This window comes from Mastomys coucha, chromosome X (genome assembly GCF_008632895.1).
Source record: "Mastomys coucha isolate ucsf_1 chromosome X, UCSF_Mcou_1, whole genome shotgun sequence".
NCBI lineage: Eukaryota > Metazoa > Chordata > Mammalia > Rodentia > Muridae > Mastomys > Mastomys coucha.
Genome location: NC_045030.1, coordinates 53,092,595 through 53,100,559, shown reverse-complemented (window position 1 = coordinate 53,100,559; position 7,965 = coordinate 53,092,595). Strand labels below are relative to the sequence as shown.

General features: G+C 38.6%; 1 protein-coding gene across 2 annotated transcripts in view; it reads left to right on the top strand.

Moving 5' to 3' along the window:
• Positions 1-1,728: 1,728 nt before the first annotated feature.
• Enox2 (ecto-NOX disulfide-thiol exchanger 2) overlaps positions 1,729-7,965 on the top strand; it is a 289,193-nt gene continuing 282,956 nt past the window's right edge. The window contains exons 1-2 of one of the 2 annotated variants that reach the window (XM_031357671.1): positions 1,729-1,867; positions 3,146-3,194. The gene's annotated coding sequence lies outside the window, so the exon portion shown is untranslated. Of the gene's footprint in view, positions 1,868-3,145; positions 3,206-7,965 lie in introns of both variants that reach the window. The other variant, XM_031357605.1, reaches the window with a different exon arrangement.

Below are 7,965 nucleotides of genomic sequence, written 5' to 3'. Positions count from 1 at the left end.
ATTAATTTCCAATCCCTTAAGGTTTTTTTTTGTTTGTTTGTTTGTTTTGAAACCCAGTCTCACTATGTATTTTTGGATGGCTTGGAACTCATAATGTAAAGCAGTTAAACCTTGAATTCATAGATGCTTGCCTGCCTCACAGCCTTGATACCAAGAAAGATGTGCACCGCCACAACTGGCTCTCGGTTTTCTTTTGCTTTTAATGTAGGCACTTAGTGCTACAAAACTTCCCCTTAGCCAAGTCTTCATCGTGTATTATTTATTTTGATATGTTGTGTTTTCCTTTTCTATCAATTCTAAGAATTAAAAACTTTTCTCCTTGACTTTTTTGACCAAACTATCACCTAGTAGTGTGTTTTGTTTTTTGAGTTTGTATATTTCTTATAGTTTCTATTGATGTTAATATTTACCCTTATTCCACTGTGGTTCAATAAAATGCAGGGTATTATTTCAAATTTTCTTTTCTTTCTTTGTTCAGCCTTGATTTGTGTCCTAACATGCTAATTTTGGAGAAATGTCCATGGGCTGATGCGAAGAATATGTACTCTTTAATTTCTGAGTGTAATTTCTGTAGATGTCTGTTCAGTCTATTTGATTTTTTGTGTAAACTCTTGAATTTCTCTGTTTAGTTTTCATCCAGATGACCTGTCTATTAGTGGGAGTGGGGCTTTAAGGTCACCTACTTTAGGTGTGTTGACATTAGTATGTGTTTTTAGATCTAATGTGTCTTTTATGAAGTTGGGTCTATCAGTGTTTATCCATACATTTATTTACTGATCTCTTGTCACACAGTTTTACTTAAAAGATGTTTTCTTGAAGATATATAAGATACTTACTATTCTACTTGTATTGTGTAACTGTTATGAGCTATAGCATTATACTAGTATATGGCACAGCCACCAATCTTTACTGCAAGAATACAGTCTCACTGTCTATTTGTTTAATATTTTTTGGGGGATCTCATCACATTTGTATATTTAATCATGAAAAGTTCTATGGGAAAATATAATTCCCAATTAGAAGTACCTAGTTTTCTAATGACTCTAATAAAGGGCAAACTTTTACAAGGTATATTTTTAATTAAGAACTTAATCTTAACAAAACAAAAATATATATGTTCGTAGCATATGTGTTTAATTATGTATCTGAAGAGGCTTAGGCAGTAGGTTTCTTAACTCAACGCCAGTTCTAGGCTAGATAGCAGCATTCTGCCAAAAAAAAAAAAAACATAAAACCAAAAAAACAATCAATCATACTCAGACTTCAAATGAAAATGTCAAATTATAAGACAATGTAAACGTGCTTTCTCGAAACATAAATATTTTTCTAGTATTCAAAAGAATCTAGAACATTAATATGACTCTACAAGCTCTTTATACCTAAGCTTGAGGGACCTTGCACACTAAACTACAATACCCATAATGCTCTCCTGTATTTCAACTGAAGGGTTTTCGGAAGTTTGGTGTGAGAGGAATTGTGGGTATCTAGAAGAAAGCATTTTGACTTCAACTCCCAAAATCCTCTAGCATCCCTTGAGTATCTCTACCAAAGCAAATATTGGATAGTTCTGAGGAAGAACAGGTTACGGGGACTTCAAACTACATTTCCCATGAGGCCACACGCTTAGGCCTCCGGGTTCCCTGATGCCTTAGCCAATGGGAGAGACCTCAATAGTCACCCTGTAAATTAGAGTCCAGCTATTGGGCCCCATTGCCTGGCCTAGGCCATCTAGTAGAGGTGCCCATTTGGTAAAACAGTTGTGGGGCACACAGCACTCTGAGGGCACTCCGGGTCCAGGAACTTCCGAGCCGGCCCGATTTTCCGCACCTGTTTAAGGAGTAGCGCTTCGGTAGCCGGGGAGCTGGAGGTCAGCGAGGCAGAATGCCCGAGTGGCAGTGGCCGGGGACTGTGTGACCGAGGGGGTCTAGGGAGGAGGGTGCTTCCGGGGCCGCCGTTTTTGGCGCCTAACTCCTCCCAGCCCGCTTCTTCATGGGTGGGGGTGTCTTGACTGGGAGTTAGGGAGCGGGCACCAGTTGCCTGAGCATCCAAAACACAAGCACGTCCCCCTTCCCGGCAACTCTTATTTCTTATCTCCACCCGCTCCTATCTTCCCACCACCCAGCATGTGCTTAGGATGAGAGAGTCTCCAGTAAGTGGCATCTGGATTCTCCTTCATGCAGGAGTTGGGTGCTCTGTTTTCCTCCTTCTCTCTTCCTTAATTTGTCGTTCGGGTCTGAGCACCTACCACCGAAAGTACATACACAAACACACCCTACCCGACCCCACCCTGCACCCCCGTTTCCACTAGGTGAGTGGAAATTCCTTGCTATACCCAGGGCTTTTTTTTCCTGTTAATTTCCATTTCTGCTTCCTGATAATGGGGGTTCTCTCTCTCTCTCTCTCTCTCCCCCCCCCCTCTGGAGTGGAAAAGGTGTATTTCAATTTCCAGAAGGGATGGGAAGCAGAAAAAAGGAATCTTACTTTTGAGAAATACACAATTAAGATTCAGTACAGTGTTCTGGTGAGGGTAGAAGGCAAATTGGACCATTTAAAAATCTGGAGCATATTAAGAACTTCCAGCAAAGTCTGATTAACACCATTATTCATAGACACTTAATGGGCACACCTTCTCCGAAATACAGTATACAGTGAAACACATTGCATTAGTTATTATATATTACAAATGTGTGCAAAAAGTGTTCAAGGTTTAGTAGAAGGATATATAGATAGTATTGAGAGGCTGCATTGTAAAAGTTCTAGCCTAACTCAGGACTTGCTGAAGTCTTGAAACTTATTCTTTCCTTAGAACAGTCCTAGTATTCTTTGTGGAGGAGGTTACCTTTAATTTGCACTCTAGTGGAATAAAGGAGATTCAGAAGGAGCAAAAGAGGAAGAAAATTCTTCTTGATGATGCAGGACTTGGAGATTAAGAAGTGGGGATAGAAAAGGGAGGAGTGTATGACAGGTGTGCATGGTTATGTAAGAGGTATCAGCAGGGATCTATTAGGAGATAATATTAAGATATTATTGGGAGATCATAGTAACATGACAGGTTGAAGAGTATACAAAGCTTGAAATTTATTCTGTATTGAATAAAATTAAAGACAAAAAAATTAAGACTGGGTGATTTTCCTTTTCATCCTAGGGGAACCTGATTTGTGATCAATTCTTGGAGAACACAAAGAAGTATGGTGGTATGTTCCAGGTGTGAGTTTAATTTAAATATAAGGAGAAAGTTTTGTCTTGTAGATGTTTTATTTGTGGCTTCGCCACAGCTTATATTTGTCAGTTATAAGGCAAAGTGCCATAAACCTGTTAAGAAATGAGTTTGCTGTCCTTGTGTAGCATATTACCTTAATTGTAATCATCTGATTAGAAGACAATAATGACTCTTATTTATTGAGCCCACATAATGTCCAAGAGTGATAAGCACTTTGCGACACTGTCTGAGAGTCTTAAATGTACTTACTATTATTTCCACTATTTCTCTAGAAGAAGAAAGTAAAATGGCTATTTAAGCAAATATCTAAAGTCAAATAGATTAGAGATAATTGAGATGAAGTTTGGGTGTGCAAACTTCTGACTTGAAAGCCCATGTTCTTTCCCCCAAGTTTTCCTAGTTCTGATATGTATTTTCGTTCATGATTTTCCAACTGTGGCAAGGAAAGATTGCTTTAAGGTATAATTGTTCATCCTGGAAGAAACCCAAATGAGTCACTTGGATTTTTGTGTCAGAGTGTTTCTGCTGTAAAGAAGTTGCCAATACCAAATTAGCTTAACTATTATAGCCATAGTTGATTATGTCTGCCAAAGTTATAGTCAATGTATCTTTTTCTAAATGATTCTATACAAAAAAACCCCAAACAAACAAAAACAAACAAACAAAAACCTATGTCCTACCTTTAAGCCATTTGGATCTAGACAATTCTTTGGGTTTTACTTCATTTCAGCTTTTTCAAATGGACCCAGGTTACTAGTTGTCCTCCGGGACCTGAACACACATGAAATGCAAGAAGATACAATCGAGTACAAGGCCTGAACCCTCCCTGGGTTTGGGAGAGCTAGGTGACCACAGTTGTGAGGTACCATAGAGTCGAAGATTGTAGGAGGACAGAAACAGGTAGAAAGCATTGTGATCTGGCGAGGACAAAGTGGCTAATCGGAGGAGGGGGGTTATGGAAATGACTTTGGTGAGTAGGGGACATGACAGAGAGGCCTCGAAGGATAAGGAGTTTGCCAGGCAGGGAAGGGTAGTGTGGAGCCATTGCAGATGAAGGAGTCACCCTGAACAACATGTGTATCTGTAAGAGTGGAGGGTGGTTCTTCAATATGAACATTGCCACAGCTGGGTACAGATTGTTTAGGATAAGGAAGGTTCAAGCAGAGTATGCTACAGCATTTTGAGCATGATTTTCGAAGAGTCAGCTGTCATGCTATAAAATATGAAGAAACGGGCCTATCGGCTTTCCAAGTGGGGGACATTGACCAGTGGTGGTTATATGGTGCTCCCACACACATTTCAACGTTCATTTCAAAGTTGTGTATTTGAATGTATCAGATGAAAACATCTGGATTAGTTCATCAAACCTAAGGTTGCATAGGACTTGATTTAATAGAGACTGCATTAGTCTTAAGTTGATCTAAGGACAAATATTAAGTAAGAGTTATGACTATGTTAAACATCGCCAAGCTATAACCTCATGTAATTAAATGTAAGGAATCCAGTAGGCAATAGAAAATAATTCCCCATTTTTCAGGAAGGGTGCATCACTAGCACATTTTTTACATTTTTAACGTGAAAGGGGAAAGGACACAATGGAGGGAGGTTTGATCAGTGGACAAAGAAGGTGTTTGCCCTCAGAGAGATTAGTGACACGGAAGAGGAGGAAACAGACTTGAGAGCTATGTATTAGTTTGAATTAGGAAGAATTGGTCCATGTAAATATGATTCTGTTAGTGTTACTCCTTGCTTGGTCTTTATCTTTTATGATGGGCATACTAGTGCCAGAGCATGCTATTTCATGCATTAAGGTAACAGCCTGGGGATGGTTACTGTTCAGGAGAGTGGATTGGATTAAAGCACACTTGTTACCTCACTAAATGTTACTGAGACCCTTCAAAATTCAATTGAAATATGACCATCTCCGGGAAGGTCTCTTAGTGTTCTCCCTTCGGGAGGGCCCATCCTCCCTCTATTCTAGAGCAACTCGTACTGTACTGTATCATTCTGTGGAGGTTTCTTTCTCAGTAGGTTGTAAGCTCCTGAGGGCAGGGACTACATTTTGTTCATCTCTATACACTTCGAAAGAACACCTGGGACAGGAGGCATCTAAGAAGTGGTTATTGTATGACAAAACGTAACAACATCCTCATGAATCCAACTGTGGACCTTGGTAATGCAGGAAATTAAAACGTACGGAAAAATGAAAATTGACAGATACAACAGTTCCCTGCATTGGTTACTTTTACTGAACTCTCATACTTTCACTTTTTAAAATTTTAGACATTCTTGTTATCATTTTCGGGCCACACAACTCCCAGTAGAGTGTAATATAGTCCAACTTAAAGGTGTACTTAACTTACACATAGCACATAAGTCTGTGTATGTACGCACAGGAAAATTGCTGTACTATTAAATATATACAAATAGGGGTTTGCCACAAATGATAAGATTACAGATTATCTCTTGTATATATTAGCCTAATTTTACAGAGAAGCATTTGTTTATTATTTTTAAATAATTTTTGTAATACTGGATTTCTACTACTTCTAGACCAACTTTTTTCACATCTGTTTTACATATAAAAGAAGTTTTATAAATCACAAATCTGATGCTATTTGGCCTCCAGATACATAGTTCAAAGGCTGCTCACCATCCTTAGGATAATATCCAAAGTTTTTTAGGCTGGCTGATGAAAGCTTTGCAAATAACCTCCACTAGCATCAATTTTACTTCATATAACTCATTTTTTCTTGGAATTGAGGGCTACTGGCAGGAAGATGTGAAATGTTTGTAGTTGACCAAATGTTGATGAGGATTATATAGGCTAACTGTTCTTTTAACACATAAACTACTACTATTTTATCCTCAGAAGAGCATACTAAATACAGTCAATAGTTATTACTATTTGAATTTGACTGGCAGAGGCAGAGTTATATGAGTTTGAAGACAGCCTAATCTATATAGTAAGGCCCAGGCCAGCTGGAGCTACACAGCAAAACCCTGTCACAGAAAAAAAAATTATTACTATTTTACAAATGAGGATTAATTTAAATAAACAATAGAAGCAAAGTTATCATAATAAGAAACTATGTTAAGAAGAACCATCAACCCCCTGTGGTGGTTTAGTGGTTTGTATTTTCCTGAAATCACCTGTTGGTCTTTGTCAGTCTACCTAGACTTCTTACATTCCCTCGGGCAAGTTATATGTGATGATAGTATAGCAAGAACAGTTCAAAACTGACGTGGTTTTAGCACGTAGTGTTTTGGGTTGTGTTAATGTATAGAAGTCTTTCCTTACTCGTACAACACTTCAGGCAGGGGAAGTGGACTAGCTCCACTTTCTTTGTGTTTCTCTCTTCCTTGGAAGTCTGGGTTTTGGGGAACAGGGTTACTGATAGAAAGCTAGTGAAAATCAGGATAAAATTGAGTATACAAGGAGGAATACATGCCATGGGGCCAATGACATTGGCTAATTTACTTTTAAATGTCATGTAAATGCATTTTTAGGGATGTGTCCCCAGGAAAGACTTTGGTTGAATTCTACAGTTACTCCTATTTACAGAATGTAGCCCGTGCATGTACTATATTCTTGTGTTAAGTAATCTTAGACGTATGTATGGGGATTACTATAATGACATACAATTACATGAATGTCAGATATCAAATTTTTTCTACAAAAGTATATTGGTTGTCATATAGTAATTTAGTATCCTGCAGCATGATCTCTCCTTCATTTATGTACAAATTAATAACCATTGTGCAAAAATGGATGATCTTCAGAGGACAGAAGTTATGAGCATGAATCATCTGGGAATGAAATAATATTACTTTGCATAGACTATGATATCCCTTTTAAGACCATTAGTTTTACAATTAATATGCCTATATACTAATAAAAAAGAATCTGTAATTCTCCAGTTCAACATTGAAATTACAGTTAAGGTTTCAAATTATTCAGTAAATTATTGCAGGCTTATTATGTGGAATTACTGTTCTAGGCTCTACAGCATATACTCATAAATACTCATTTTGATGCCTTGGAGTTTTTGTGTGTGTGTGCGCGCGCGGAGAGAGGGGGTGGGAAGAGAAGGAGGGAGGGAGGGAGGGAAGGAGGGAGGGTGGAAGAGAGAGAGAGAAACAGAGACAGAGACACAGAGACAGAGAGAGATATTAGTGAATGAACTTCAAGAGCTACTGAAAGAATGAGAACACTTAACACACTAGCCCATCCTCTAAGTATAAATTTATCCAGCTGAAAATAGGACTGTGTGCCGGGGGGGGGTATTTTTCTTCCCCCCCTTTCCCTCTGTGGAATAACTAGGCAGAAGTAAGCTACCAGATAGCTGATAAGCAAACGATACACTTGTCTGTAAACGGTATTACCTAAGAAAGGGTGGGTTTCTGCAGCTCCCGCCCAGTCTAAGCTTGCCGGTGCTGTGAGAATTATGAGTGTGTCAGCTTTTCCAGGGTGTCTGTCTCTGCTGCAGAGATTTGGCAGACACCTCAGACAAATTTTATGTCTCTTAAATCTTCTTGAAGCGGGGCTTGGCCCTTAGATTTATATGTACAAAAAAAGTGAAGTGTTTACCTGTTTGACATTTTTGAAGATCAAAACAGACTCGGTTGTTTTTCTTTTTTAAGTTCAGCAAAACACTTTAGTTTAGCCTAAAGAAAAGGATAATTGCTTTGTACCAACTTTTAAGAAACAGCCCCAGCATTGACTTTTCAGAAGTCAACTGATC